Here is a 14068-nt window from a genome sequence, read left to right on the forward strand (position 1 = left end):
ATATTCGTAGCCAATTCGCGCCTCCAGTATCGCTTTTCGTCCCACTTCCCTTCGCATTCCACGCTAAATACACTTTAAACCAGGTCTTTTGAAAGCGCTCGACAGGAATCGATGGGAGAAAAGTTTATTAAAAATTGACAATTTTACTTAAATTCCAGCAAAAGTTTAACTATATAAAAACGTTTTCAACTGATTTCATCAGTCTTCTTCAGTTACTCGAACAAAAAAACAAAAAGAACGAACCAAATTCAAATTTACAAAATCACGAGAATGGAAAGAATTCTCGTGATTGCGCAGACTATGCAAAAACGATGTACCGAAAAACGGTAAAAAATGCAAATTCTTGACAAAAAAAATGCAGATTCTTGACAAACTATATATAATATCACAATCCTACGTTATCCAATGAACGATTTCCAAGCAGACGATAGCCCATCTGCGTCCCTGTGGTTGATGCAATGGGATGTTAATTGTGCCCTATATATTTCTAATTTCTCCAAGTGTCTAACGGCCTGTTTAGATCTAGTGGCTTTTATGATGGAAGCACTATCCCAGTGTACCGTGATCTCCTGTTGCTTAGCAAATGCTGCTAGGACTGTGCTGTCAACTGTCCTCTTAACCGATTGCTTATGCTCTTTTATTCTTTGCTGTAAACCACGCGCACACAAACTATAAAAAAACGGTTGAAAACGTTTTTATATAGTTAAACTTTTGCTGGAATTTAAGAAAGGTGTTGTTTTCTCTTTATTATACCAGTTTCCAGTAGGTTCGTTATTCATTTTTATTTGGCAATTTTACTAATTTAAGATGTTTTCGCGTACACCTTGCATGGTAGTATTCACAGTGTTCAAATAATTAAATATGTCCGTTAAATATCCAAGTTTGGCATACTACATATCATTTTAAAGATTTTCTGCAAAGCACATATTTTCTTGTTCGAAGAAAACTATCAATTCTTTTTTCAGTTCCAGTTCACGAAAAAGCACCTTTCCTCAAGAAAGCCACCTGATATCTGTATGAAAAATTAATCCTTCATATTTTGCTTCCATCATTGCACTCAGTTGTTTAAAAATTCGGGATTTCAACGGTCTCGCCTTTATGTAATTTACCATATTAATTAACAACGCTAGTAAGAACAACTTTTAATTCTGCATGTAATGTTTTTGCAATAAGCACTTCCCTATGTAAGAAGCAGTGGTTTATATAAATCTCACTGTTTCGTTGCTTTGAAAATGTCACAAATCCCTTGACTGAGCCTGTCATTGATGGAGCTCCAACAGTGCAAATTTCCACGCATTGTTCTTCCCAATTCAAATTCAAATGTTCAAAGTAAGAATTGATAGCATTATAAATGGCTTCTCCAGTCGTTCTTTCTAGTAACTCTCTGCAACACAAGAATTTATTGACTATTCTATTTTCTTTAACAAATCGAATGTATCAAAGTACAATGGTTTTTCCACTAATATCTGTTGATTCGTCAATTTGAAGAGCGAAAGATATATTGTGAAGTTTACTTGCAAGTCTGCTTTCAAATGTCACATGCCATATTAATTATTCTTCTGTGAATCTATTATTTGAGACTGATATTTTCATTACTTCTTTTTTCTTATCTTCCCCAAACATAATACTGGCGATTTCGCAACATGCTGGTAAAATGAGTGACTCGGCTATGGTATGTGGTTTTTGTTTCATAGCTACTAATTCTGCTAGAGTAACATTAACCTAGGCAAGGCCAGTTGATCGCTTCGCTAGTAAGGCCGTCCGCCGTAAGGAAAATTGCCGTATTCACACTGTTTCCATTTTTCGCCGCTGCGAAAGATTTTGGCGCTAGTTAACGGTGAGACTCACGCGTTCAGTGAATTGGTCGTTTTGTACTTTCAAATCACAATAATCGCATGTGCAATATTATAGCAACAAAGTTTGTTAGCTCTCTACTAACCAATTGGACTGGACAATTAAGTCAAACTGTGGAAAAAGTTCTCAGACTGTATCATAAGCCCACTTCTAGAAAAATATTAAAAGTCTAATGTAATTAAATGTAAAAATTAATTCTAATTCATATTGTAAATTTCTGATGAGGAGGAAGCTAAGTACATTTCTGTTTTCTGCAATTTGTAAAATTCATTCAAAAACAGTGTACACTTTATTCAATAAATTAATTTTTTTTATGTAATAAACTTCTGCTTTTTCTATAAAGAATTTTATTTATATTAGAGATGTAAACTGAAGCAATGTTACTTTTACCATAGCTATACTTTTAATTTGAACTTTAAAACAATATATGTTGCTTTTGTTCACAATTCTACGTAGTTCTCCAATATTAATTATAATAAATACTTACCTTCAATATCACCATATTTCCGCGAAAATTTTTCGAAATTTTTTTACTAATCTAAAAAAATGTGCTTATTTTTGCAAAAAAATAAGCAAATTTTTTCGAAAGGTTATATCGATATTTATTCTTAGAGTCTTAATTAACAAAAGTAATAATTTTATAACAGATTTAATACACAGCATTTTAATAAATTATCATATATGGTCCGAAAATGTGAAATTTTTTGTAGTAGACACTATAGGTAATCTAGTTTTGCTAAGTTTGCGTACTTTTCGAGTAAAAAACAATATTTAAATTAACGATTAACTACTGGTATCTTTAAGAATCGAAAAGAGATCATTAAATAGTATTAGTGTGAAAAAGTTTGTATTTTCCATGCCAATAATACTCTGTTATTATTTCTTCCGAAAAACGTCTTATAAAAATAAAGGTGTGGAAAATACTGTATTATTATTTCGCTTTTTTCGAAGCATTCCCATGCTTTTTTCACGAACTAGGGAACATCGTTTGAAGCAGCTCATTTCTTGATTGTCAAAAGTTTTCATCCTGCATTAATGAGAAAAATACTTAACGCAACGCGTCTCCAAACTCCTCTAAACTGAAACGCTGACGATGGACGGTCACCGATCGTCAGCGCCACAAGCGGAGAAAATATCAACTAGCGTCTATACTCTCGATACAATAGACAGAGAGAATTGGTGGACGGCCTTACTAGCGAAGCGATCAACTGGCCTTGCCCTAGGTATCGAAGATGGCGGATCGTCTCCGATTCCAGCAATCAGAAGACAGGAAACAGTGGGGACGCACGTTTTCTAAATCTAACCTATTCTAATAGTTTGGTTGCTAATAATTAGGTAATCTATTAGAATAGGTTAGAAAACGTGCGTCTTCTGATTGCTGGAATCGGAGACGAACCGCAAAAATTATAACGACTAGCGAACTCTTGTTTCAAAAACGTTCTGTTTCTGAAACAAGATATCTCTGGTCCACCGGTCAAGGTCAGCATGCCGCTACTCTAGATCAGAACTGCCCTAGATATATCGGGAATAACACGGGGCAGGAATTAATTAAAAAGTACAATAAATGTGTGAAAGTAATGTGTTGTTTTGTTTATATCTGCTAATGAGCGGAAAAGGCCTATTTGTTTGAAAAACTCTTTTTAGATAACTTTTAGTGGGCTTTAATTGAAAAGAATTAAAAATAAAAAAAATATATTGTAAAAAGTTTTTTAAGAGAAAGTCCCGCCAGGGGCGAGAGAAGAAAAAACAGAAGAGAGGTTACTATAATTGTTTTTTTTTTACAAGAGGAGAAAAGATGGTGGCCTAATCGTTGTAATTGTTATAATTAAATTTTATTCAGTTTTTATCATTGCCTTTATCCTATTCGAAACATTAGTACATTTCATAAGTACGAGTCGTACATATATATTTAAGTTTATGAAAATTTTATGATTTTAATTTTTTGATATTCGGCGGCTCGAATACGATTGTACACTTTCCGATTTGCGACTAAATCTGCAGAACACTTGGGAGATGCTTACGGAACACCGGTTGGGAACCACTGTTATAAACAGTTAACGTTTCGATAGCAAATTTTTAAAATTTGCGAGAAAAAAGTACATAACGCTTTTAATAAGCTTAAACAAGTATATCATTAATAAGGATATCGAAGGTGTCAAACACTTCATGACAGAAATAAAGAGAAGTGCAACAATTTTTAATCTAATAAATCGTTAGTGTATAATCTGAGATAAGAGTTTATATACAAATTACTCAAATGTAAAGATTGAATAATTCTGCTAACTCAGAATATTTTGCTAAATGATTTAGTTAGTTCTATAATATAGCATTTTTATAAATGTTAGTTTATTTGCATAAACTATTGAAGAATGTTTTTCTAATGTTAAAATTTGTTATTTTTTTTTTTTTTTTACATTGCACTCCTAAAATAATTTATATTCCATAACAATCCACTTCAAAATTGAGAAAGAGTATTGTAATGTATTTAATTAAAACACATTTCATACAAGCCAGATAAAGTTTCCATTAGAAAAAATTATAGAAATTCTTATTCTCTTTCAGATGATGTCTAAAAATTTTCACAAAAAATTAAATTTCTGTAATGTCAAAATTACATAACAGATGAAAATTGAACTTATGAATGACTTACAATAATAATTATTTGTATTTTTAGATTTGATGAATTGCTGAGCAAAATTGGCCCACTAATTACATGTAAAAATACAACTTATAGGAAAAGCATATCACCTGTTGAACAACTTGCACTGACATTAAGGTTTGTATCATTTAGGAGGCTTTACAATCAAGTTTCAATATCTATATAATTCCAAAACAAAGTATTTGTATATGTTATATTTATTTTAGCAAAATAAATTGTAACATATTTCTATAACTATAATTCTTATTTAACATGCTTAAAAAATAAAAGTCAGGTGGATTAGATCTTACAAATAATACTGGTTAGTGCAATTTTTCTATATTACATTGCAAATAATTACAATTTCACTAACCAGTTAATCTTTAGGAATCTAGATAATGTTGCCTGTAAAGAAAATAGTATTTCAGATGTTCCTTATAGACATTATCATCTTAAATTCTTCAGTTCACTGAACTGCATATTAATTTTAAATAGTAGTTTACTTTTTGTAACTTTTTATTAATTCAATTTTTTCTCTGTTAACAAAACAGATTTCTTGCACATGGAGGAGAGCAACAAATATGTGCATTAAATTATCGCATTGGTGTTTCAACAACACGTAACATAGTGAAACAAGTATGTGATGCAATATGGACTGTGCTTTCTGGTGAATATTGGAAGGTAAACATTATACTTTTCATGAATTTTTAAAAAATATATCATCTCAAATTTAACAATGTTGTTATTTCAGATTCCTGATAAAGAAAATTTTATTGAAATCAGCAAAAAGTTTAATATGTATTCAACTTCCCCCAATGCTTAGGAGCAATAGATGGTAAACATGTCGTTATTCAGCAACCAAAACATTCTGGTACAGTCTATCATAATTACAAGGGTACAAATAGTATTATTTTCATGGCTGCTTGTGATGCTAAATACAGATTTACAATTGTTGACATAGGTGCACCCAGAATCAGGCTGCACCTATGTCAACAATCCTATGGAGGAGTGTTTAGTAATTCTGTATTTGGAAAATTAATCAAACAAGAAAAAATGGATTTTCCTGCAGATGAGAAATTGGCAGGTACAAATATTAAGGTTCCATATTGTTTTGTGGGGGATGAGGCTTTTCCTCTCCTTCCAAATTTATTACGTCCTTACCCTGGTAAGAATCTACCGCTTGAATGGGCAGTCTTCAATTATTGTTTGTCTCGTGCAAGACGCACTATTGAAAATACATTTGGGATTTTAGCAGCCAGGTGGTGCATATATAAAAATATTGTAAATGCTAATCCTGAAAATGTTATAAAATTTGTAAAGACAATAGTATGCCTACATAATTATCTCAGGACATTTGATATAAGATGTCTGTCCCAGGAAGGAGCTTATTACACGAGTAATTATGTAGATTCCAGAGGATTTAATGGTGTAATAAATCCAGGTCAGTGGCATAATGAAACAAACAAACAAGCAATGACAGACAGGACTACATGCCATGTTTTTAAAATAAAAAATAGTGGTAGTAATGCAAAGAAAGTTTGTGAATTATATCGACTTTTTGAGCAAACAAGGTCAACTTCCTTGGCAGACTGAAGTTATGAAAAGAGGATCAACTCCAGAATTGTGTAAATAAATTATTCAAGTAAAAAACATTTTTTTACATATAAAAATATATTTTTATATGTAAATAAAATTTTAAACTTTTATTCTGATTCCTCTGCTTCTGCAAAGGCTGCTTCAATCTTTTTCCGTAAATTATTCTCTTTTTTTTACATTTTATTTCGTGGAAACATTCTGACAGTGACACGAAGTAATAATAATCATTAAACAAAACATGCTCAGCAAATAATTTATTACACTATACCTTTTGTGTTGTCAAAATAGTTTTATTGAAAAACTAACATTTTCATCCTACTCTATAGGCCATCATCAGACTTAACGAGAGAAATGGAACATTGGCATTCCATTAAATAGAATACATATGTTCAAAAATTCAAAACATCGAAAACGGTAAAAAAAACAAGAAAATAAATATATACAAATATAAATATATAATAAAGTCAGACATAGTAATAGAAATAAAAATAAATCTACTAGTAATAATTTATATAAACATAGTAGTAAATTGTTAAGGAATAACCAATGAAACATGTAATTATAAACTAAAGCAAGATTACGAGTTCCTGTTAAATGTTTTGACAATAAATTTCCACGCTGTCTGCATCCCTTGCATTTATGCATGCCTCTTCCAGTTTGCTTTTGTAAATTTCAAATTTTTTTGGCAGTATTTGCTAATGTTGGGGAGTGCAAGGGTTTGACAATAACTGCTTCATCCCATTTTATTATTGAGCCTTGGGTCTGCGTGAACTACGAAAGTACCTTTTGAGTTGGAGCTTTTTTGACATCATATTTGTGTTCTTTAAGTCTTATCCCCAAGTTTCTTGTGACTCCAATGTAGTCCTTTTTGATTCCTAGTTGTGTTCTCATAAGGAATTTTGTACACCTGCTTTTTCTTCCTTTTTAATGTGATCTTTATCATTTCTTAAGATTGTGTATAGGTTCAGAGCTCTTTTTAGATCCATTCTTGCTAGTGTTACCACCCGGACAGTCCGGGAATTGACTCACTGTCTGGGTGAACTATTAATTTTGTCTGGGAGTGTAGTAGAAATTGTGAAATTACGATGAAACAAAGTTCTTTCAAATATTTTTATAAATTTACACCATTTGAACAGTGAAAGACCTCACATTCACTGAAACTCATCTGCCATTCCGCCATGTTACGCTCTTTACGCCGATGTGTGACACACAACCTGCCTCTCGACCTTTTTTTTTTTTTTTGCTTGTACAGTACGTCCGTACACATCTTCTATGGAGCTAAATTATCTCTTTTTTCTTTCTTAATTTAGGTTACATACGTTACTTCTACGCAAGTCCCTAGTCCCTAACTGTAACTGATTTAGAACCAGCATGCACATTATTCTTTGCATTGTAAAATGACATTGCGCATGCATCAGGAACTTGTTCGAACAAACCTGATTTTCCATCCGGGTCAGCGATTTTGTAAAGGTGGCAACACTAATTCTTGCCTCTCTGCAGTTTGCAATTTCTTTCATAATGCCTTTCGTATTCTTGTTGTATGTAAACTTTGTGACTTTACTGGGATCTTGTTTTGAACTTCTTGCTGTGCCCATCTCGTATTTTTTTAACTATTCCTGCTATTGTGCTTTTTTTTTATATCCTAGGGTTTCAGTTACTTGTACGATCCTGTTGATTTCCTTTGTTCTGTCAACAACACTGTCACAATGTAGAAAGGCTCTTCTGATTAGAGCTAGGAATGCTGCCAGCTTAACAGTATGGGTCATTCGATTACAATGGGATGTAAAGCAGACTGTGCATGTAAACACCAGTAGAAATATTCTTCCATATAATAAGGACATCGTCCACGTAATTGTAGGATAAATGAATTCGTAGAAGGAATAAACAATAACGACGACGGCCTAAAATTGAGAATGGAACATAAAAGTTCCTTAGTTATCCATTTTCTAGATGTTAACATTGTTCGAAAAAGGGCATTTTTTCTCCTCATCAAACTTTGGTTTGCCAACTGTTAAGTAATCAAGTGTTAATAAGGCAGCATTGCTCTATCACTTGATGCCTGCAAAGGGTAGGGGGAAAAACAGTATCTTCTGAATTAGTTGTCAGAGGTAGTCTCGTGGGCAAGATTCTAGGTCCGAATGAGGGGGGCGGGAGAGGGCAAATTGTCGACCCCCCTGTGCGAGCGAAAAAGTTAAAAGAACTAAACCTCTATATGTGACCCTTCGTGAGATATAACCCTCGAAAGTCGCGCCTACGTTATGCGGGTTCGCGAGCAAAAAAGCCGGGTCACGTGACCCAATATTTTTTTACGATTTTACGGGAGTTCTTTGCGGCACTCTGACGAAAATAACTTTCATAAAATTTGAACACCACTTTCCCCATTCTATATCGACATGAAACGTTAAGCTAATCAGCAAATTTGTAATGTTTGTTGAACGCTTTTGAAACAAAACAAATTATTTAAGTTTTGTAACTGTTAGATTTATTATTTTTCACTTTAACGTTTTTCCGCCTTACTTTTCTGCCAAGCAATGCCATACAGCTGCTAGTTAATAAAATAATTACACTAGAATTAATTTTCCCAGCGACCCATAAGCTATGTAGTGTGAAACAAATTATAACTACAAGACAAATTTGTAAATAATTTGTCTAGTAAGTTATTGAAATCATGTATGATCAATGTTGTACTTTAACAATAATATATATTCATAACAAACAATATAAAATATGCTTTTATTTTGTTTAAATACAAGAAACATTTACATGGGAGAAAAGCCTTTCAGTTGTAACAAGTGTAAGCAGAAATCCTTTTACCTGTGTCCATTGCAAGCAAAGCTTCACACAGAAACAACTCATTATGTGGCAGGACCAATATGACTGCAAACTAACAGGTAGAAGTGCATACATCGGTCACCATCTTTCAGTCATTAATAGGGCGCAGTATCAAAAAATGAAAAAAAAAATAGTTATTCTGTACGGGATTTAATGCCACGAGGATTCGGATCCAAAAAAAGTATTATTCGAGTGACAGCATCGAAGAAATCCCTTTATGGGACAACACATTATTGAAGTGAAGTCAAATTGCTTTTGACATGGAAGATTTGATGTCCCACGATGCGTTCTCTCTTTAAGGAAGGACTTTGTCAACGAGACGAAGGAAAATTTGTTGATGTTGATACAAATGACATTATGTATACTTGAATGAAAGGACGTCCAAGAAATATTGTTTGTTAATACCCATTCTTACCAATACTCAGCATAAGGATATCAGATGAAGTCCTGAAAGAGAAGAAGAGGGAAAAAATAAGTATGGCAGATGGATTCATTATTAAAGTAGAATTTTAAAATTTCATAAATCAGATTTACGTCATTGTTTATCGTCACATTTATTCAGAAACACGGACCAATGACAATTCATCACTTCTCATTTAAAAGACAATTATTAGACATACTAACCTTTCAAAGCACCTTCCTCAAACGTAACCTGAAATTAACAAAAATCTATTTACTAATTGCTGATTTGTCATCAATAGTGAATTAAGAAAATTAAGATTCAGTAAAGAATGTTTCATCTAAAAACATTTCAGTTGAAACACGGAATAGGTCATCATTACGATACGGCAGAAAGGGGAAAAGGTCTTAAATTAATTACGTATACTTTTTACTTTTATTTACGTATTTATTTATTTATTTATTTAATTATTTATGTATACTTTTTACTTTTATTTCCCATCACTTAAAAACACACCAGTTCAGTTTACTTGAATGACTTTCCACAAAATTCTAATTTTAGGGAAAATGTTTAAATTACAAAATCACTCGACCACATCGGATCTCTGAAAAGAAACGAAGCGAAGCACGTGGAAAATCTCAATCCAAATACATCCTGACATAATCGAACTTTTAGAAATATAATTCACATAAAACTAAACCTTCCGCTAAAAACAGAAATAGATTTGAACCCTATTTTAAGTAAAACGAAGTATCAAAAATTTCAAAACGGTTTTTACTCACCGGACAAACCATCAACGTAAAATAAAATGGAAGAAAGACACGCCGCTAATATATAGAGTCTGTTCGCCCTCTAGTGAGATTTATGTGTTTCTCGAATTTATTTTACGAAATAAATCATATTTTTTATTAGCAACAAATTAATATAATTAAAATTGATTTATAATAAAATAAAAAAAATCACAGCCATGAAGCACGAAAGAATTATTAAAAATACAAACTGAACATAAAAATATTAAGTACGTAGTATTCTCTTAGTTTTATATAAAATCTCTCCTGTGGTTTAAAGTTTGATTGCATAAATTATCCGAAAGTGCGTTGAACGTGGAGTCGGCAAGAATTACATCTAGTACGGACAGACCTATAACAGATCTATAACAGGATTGGAAAGGAGTAAAACTCTCCGCAACATACACGAGAAACGCAACATACACGAGAAAATCGGATACATTTGATTAAGATTTTGTGTAAATTGAAAAGCATTTGGATCGAGACTGACATTTTACCAGATAGCCTTATATATTACGATTAAATGTTAAGATCCATCTGGAGAACTGGTGTTTGAATCCGGACGACCGAATAAATACCAATAATTATTCGGAGGCGGTCTATCCCGGATATGCTAAACCCCGTCCCTCGCAATCGAGTCGCCCGTTGTGGGCCTAGGCGAACCCACGATGGATTCGAAAAAGGCCCTCTTAATGCACACGGGGCGAAAGGAGTTTAATAATCTTTAAAAATGAGTGAATTTAATAACAATTAAATTTCAATTTTGAGTTTCCTCGTAGATTCCATTGTAATTTTCCTAGCAATAATCCAAAAACAATTACTATGTTCTTTCGAAAATAATAGCTTCAAAATTTCAAGTTTTACAAATTGTTTTATACAAGAGCATAATGGAGTCGATATCGGTCATCCGAAGTTATTGATATAAGGTATCGTACAATGAATAAAATTCCTTCGAGGATTTCTTCCTTGGGAGGGATTGGTTGCTGCAACCAGAAAACAAAAATACGAAAGAATCTTGGAAAAGAAAGCATCTACTTCTATCGAAACATTATGCAGCGAATTTCCCGTTGAATTTGCAGAAGTCTAAAATTCGAAGAAACTCCCGATTATGAACGTCTCCGCAGCAAATTCATAGATTCGTTTTATTTCTTGAATTTCAAGTGCGATTATATGTACGACTGGAAGATTACTAAACGAAATAAATTATCACCGGATAATGCAGGAAATTATGATAAACAGAATTTGATGATATTATTTATATTTAGTCCATTTATTAAATAGAAACATTAAATTATTTTTAAAATTCGATGTTTTGTGTAAATTGAAAAGCATTTGATTAACTTTTTTCTTCATTAAATACAAGTTAGAGAAAAGCACACCGGCTCAAGAGTCTTGTTTTGTTTCGTGCAATATATTGAACAAAAATCCAGTACTCGAAACCCCTTCAGTTTATTTATGTGATATAAAAATTTATCATCATCGAGTACTTGGAATAATTATGATGTTTTCCTTGAGAAATTTATACTAGTACAGTATTTATCAGGTTCGAAAAATTCTTTTGTAAAGCGATTGCCAATTTGAAAGTTCGTCGCTTCTTAAGAATTAAATACTTTTCTTTTTCACAATATATAGTGGAACTTCGTTTAACGAAAAAAAATTGTAAAAATTGACTCGCTTAATGACCGATGTTTCGCATAACGAGTGACGAGTAGAGTAGTAGTCCCGGATTGTGCGCATACTCCATTAGTCGGGGTTTAGCACTCGTTCTGCTACATCTTAGTTGTTTTTTTAATTCTCCGCCCTGTGGGCACTAAGAGGACCTCTTACAGCAAGCCCACTATGGGTTCGGCTCGGTCCACAATCGGGTGGTGAGGGATGGGGTCCGACATATCCGGCACGGACCATCCCCGAAAAATTCCTGGGGATTTTTCGACCCGTCCGGATTCGAATCCGAGTCTCCCAGGGCGGCAATTTGCCAACCTTGACCGCTCGGCTATCCGGCCATCAGCATCTTAGTGTCGCTTGTGATCACACATTTTTCCAAACTTGTGTTCAGACATTTTACGTATAAACATCAACAACCATAGTCCGTTAAATAATAAACACGCCAAATGATATGCCAAAATTCTTGGGAGATATTAAGGATATAATTACATATTCAAAATTAATAAAGAGACAAATTAATAATTGATTTTATATTAATAATTGATTAATAAAGAGGTTGAAGAGGTTGTATTTGATCTTAATAAACTTGACTAGCGGTAGGCAGTTATGCTGCCATCTCGTATTAAATTTAATGATCATTTTCAAATTAAATTTTAAAAATGTCTAAATTAAAAGTTATTTACTTATAATTATTAAATTTAATGCACGATAAAAGCATAACTGCCTATCTCTAGTCAAATTAATTAATTTCTAATATTTAATTATAGCTTTTACATAGTCCAAGAATTTGGCATATCGTTTGGCGTGTTTATCAAACATAATAGAGAGGTTGCGGCCAAAGTTTTCATCTCTAAAACGTGAACGTCAAACGCTGAGCGCCAGCATCTTGTAAGCCGAGAAGTTTGGCAATGGAGTTTGAAACGTCATTGGAATCATGCTCGACGTTCCAAACACCATTGTCAAACTTTTAGGCTTACAAGATGGTGGCGCTCAACGTTTGACGTTCACGTTTCAGAGATGAAAACTTCGGTCGCAACCTCTCTATTATGTCATTTTTTTGTTTTCTGTAAATTGAATTCGCATTTCAGGTTGGTTCATTCCGCTCTAGAAGAAATGATGATGATGATTCACGCTCCTTAATGTATATTGCATAATTTTTTTGAATAAACGTTATACATAAAATATTTGAGTCTTTTTTTTGGCAGTGAACGCATTATCGTAATTTAATTTATATGGAAAAAATTGTTTCGCATTACGAGTAAGATTCTGGAACGAATTATGCTCGTTAAGCGAGGTTCCACTGTACTTGGTTTTATTTAAAAATTCTGTTATGCACAAACAATTATTCATCTACAGCCAAATGCCCGAGACAATGTAAATCTGTAATTCAGTGAATATACCATATATTTTTTTTAAATTATATCCTTTTTTGTAAGAACTATATTTAGTTTTATTTTTCTTAAATTTTTTGCCAACAGATGACGCTACATGTAAAGGCAGCAAATGTAGATAGAAATTCAATCAATATTTTGGGGAGAGATATACTGTACAACACAATCTAAGTTAGAAGTATATAACTTCGGAGTTTTGTAACAATTGGTGGAACAGCCTAGGCATGCATAGCGAACAAACAAACATTCTCATTTATATATAATCTTTAGTCTAGGAATTACAAGTTAGTACAATGTCTTCTGTGGTAAATCAGTGGATTTCGTTGTTCTTCCTCCATGGCTTATTTTTTAAAATTAGTCTTGTCATGGCAGAGAATATGAATAAATTAATCTACTGTACTATAGATCTGTTTTACAGAAATGCTTGAATATCCAGATGGCAGATCAAGTGTGACATCACATTTTCAAAAGATGTCTAAATATTGGTGACTCTTATTTGAATGACTCCTTTGGTGTTAAGTGAATTTTGTGTGTTGTTATTCTCTGTCAGTCATTTTCAACTTTTTTTCCAGCTGTGAGTTTATCTCAACTTTCATGACTCTTCACATTTTTTTCTGTTACTGTATTATGATTTCCATAAACATATTTAATCAATGTATATTTCCTAATATATATAAATTAGCTCTAATTAATACCTGTAAAATGTAGATGTATTTTATTTCTTAGTAGTTTGCAGATGAAATTGAAAATGTTGAACAAATAGAGATTAAAAATAAATATTAGATAAATAAAAATGAATAAAAAACTAAAAATACTTTTTGTTGTTTTTTGTCCACATATTTAGTTGAATGCTGATTTAGCAAAGTTGTTTCCACAGTGAAACCTAGAAACAGATTGGATGTCG

General features: G+C 32.6%; 2 long non-coding RNA genes and 1 other non-coding gene across 3 annotated transcripts; 1 reads left to right on the forward strand and 2 right to left on the reverse strand.

Annotated features, from left to right (window-relative positions):
- Positions 1 to 4432: 4432 nt before the first annotated feature.
- Positions 4433 to 5454, forward strand: LOC136978774 (uncharacterized). Its single transcript, XR_010881281.1, has 3 exons — positions 4433 to 4630; positions 5044 to 5173; positions 5244 to 5454. It is a non-coding gene; the product is annotated as an uncharacterized lncRNA (long non-coding RNA).
- Positions 5455 to 8802: 3348 nt separating this feature from the next.
- Positions 8803 to 9733, reverse strand: LOC136978773 (uncharacterized). Its single transcript, XR_010881280.1, has 2 exons — positions 9545 to 9733; positions 8803 to 9367 (listed from the first exon to the last, which is right to left on the reverse strand). It is a non-coding gene; the product is annotated as an uncharacterized lncRNA (long non-coding RNA).
- Positions 9441 to 9514, reverse strand: LOC136978781 (small nucleolar RNA SNORD18). The gene has a single exon (XR_010881287.1). It is a non-coding gene; the product is annotated as a small nucleolar RNA SNORD18 (small nucleolar RNA).
- Positions 9734 to 14068: the final 4335 nt, after the last annotated feature.

Source organism: Centruroides vittatus, unplaced genomic scaffold, assembly GCF_030686945.1.
Source record: "Centruroides vittatus isolate TY-2023 unplaced genomic scaffold, ASM3068694v2 contig_549, whole genome shotgun sequence".
NCBI classification, from domain to species: Eukaryota; Metazoa; Arthropoda; class Arachnida; order Scorpiones; family Buthidae; genus Centruroides; species Centruroides vittatus.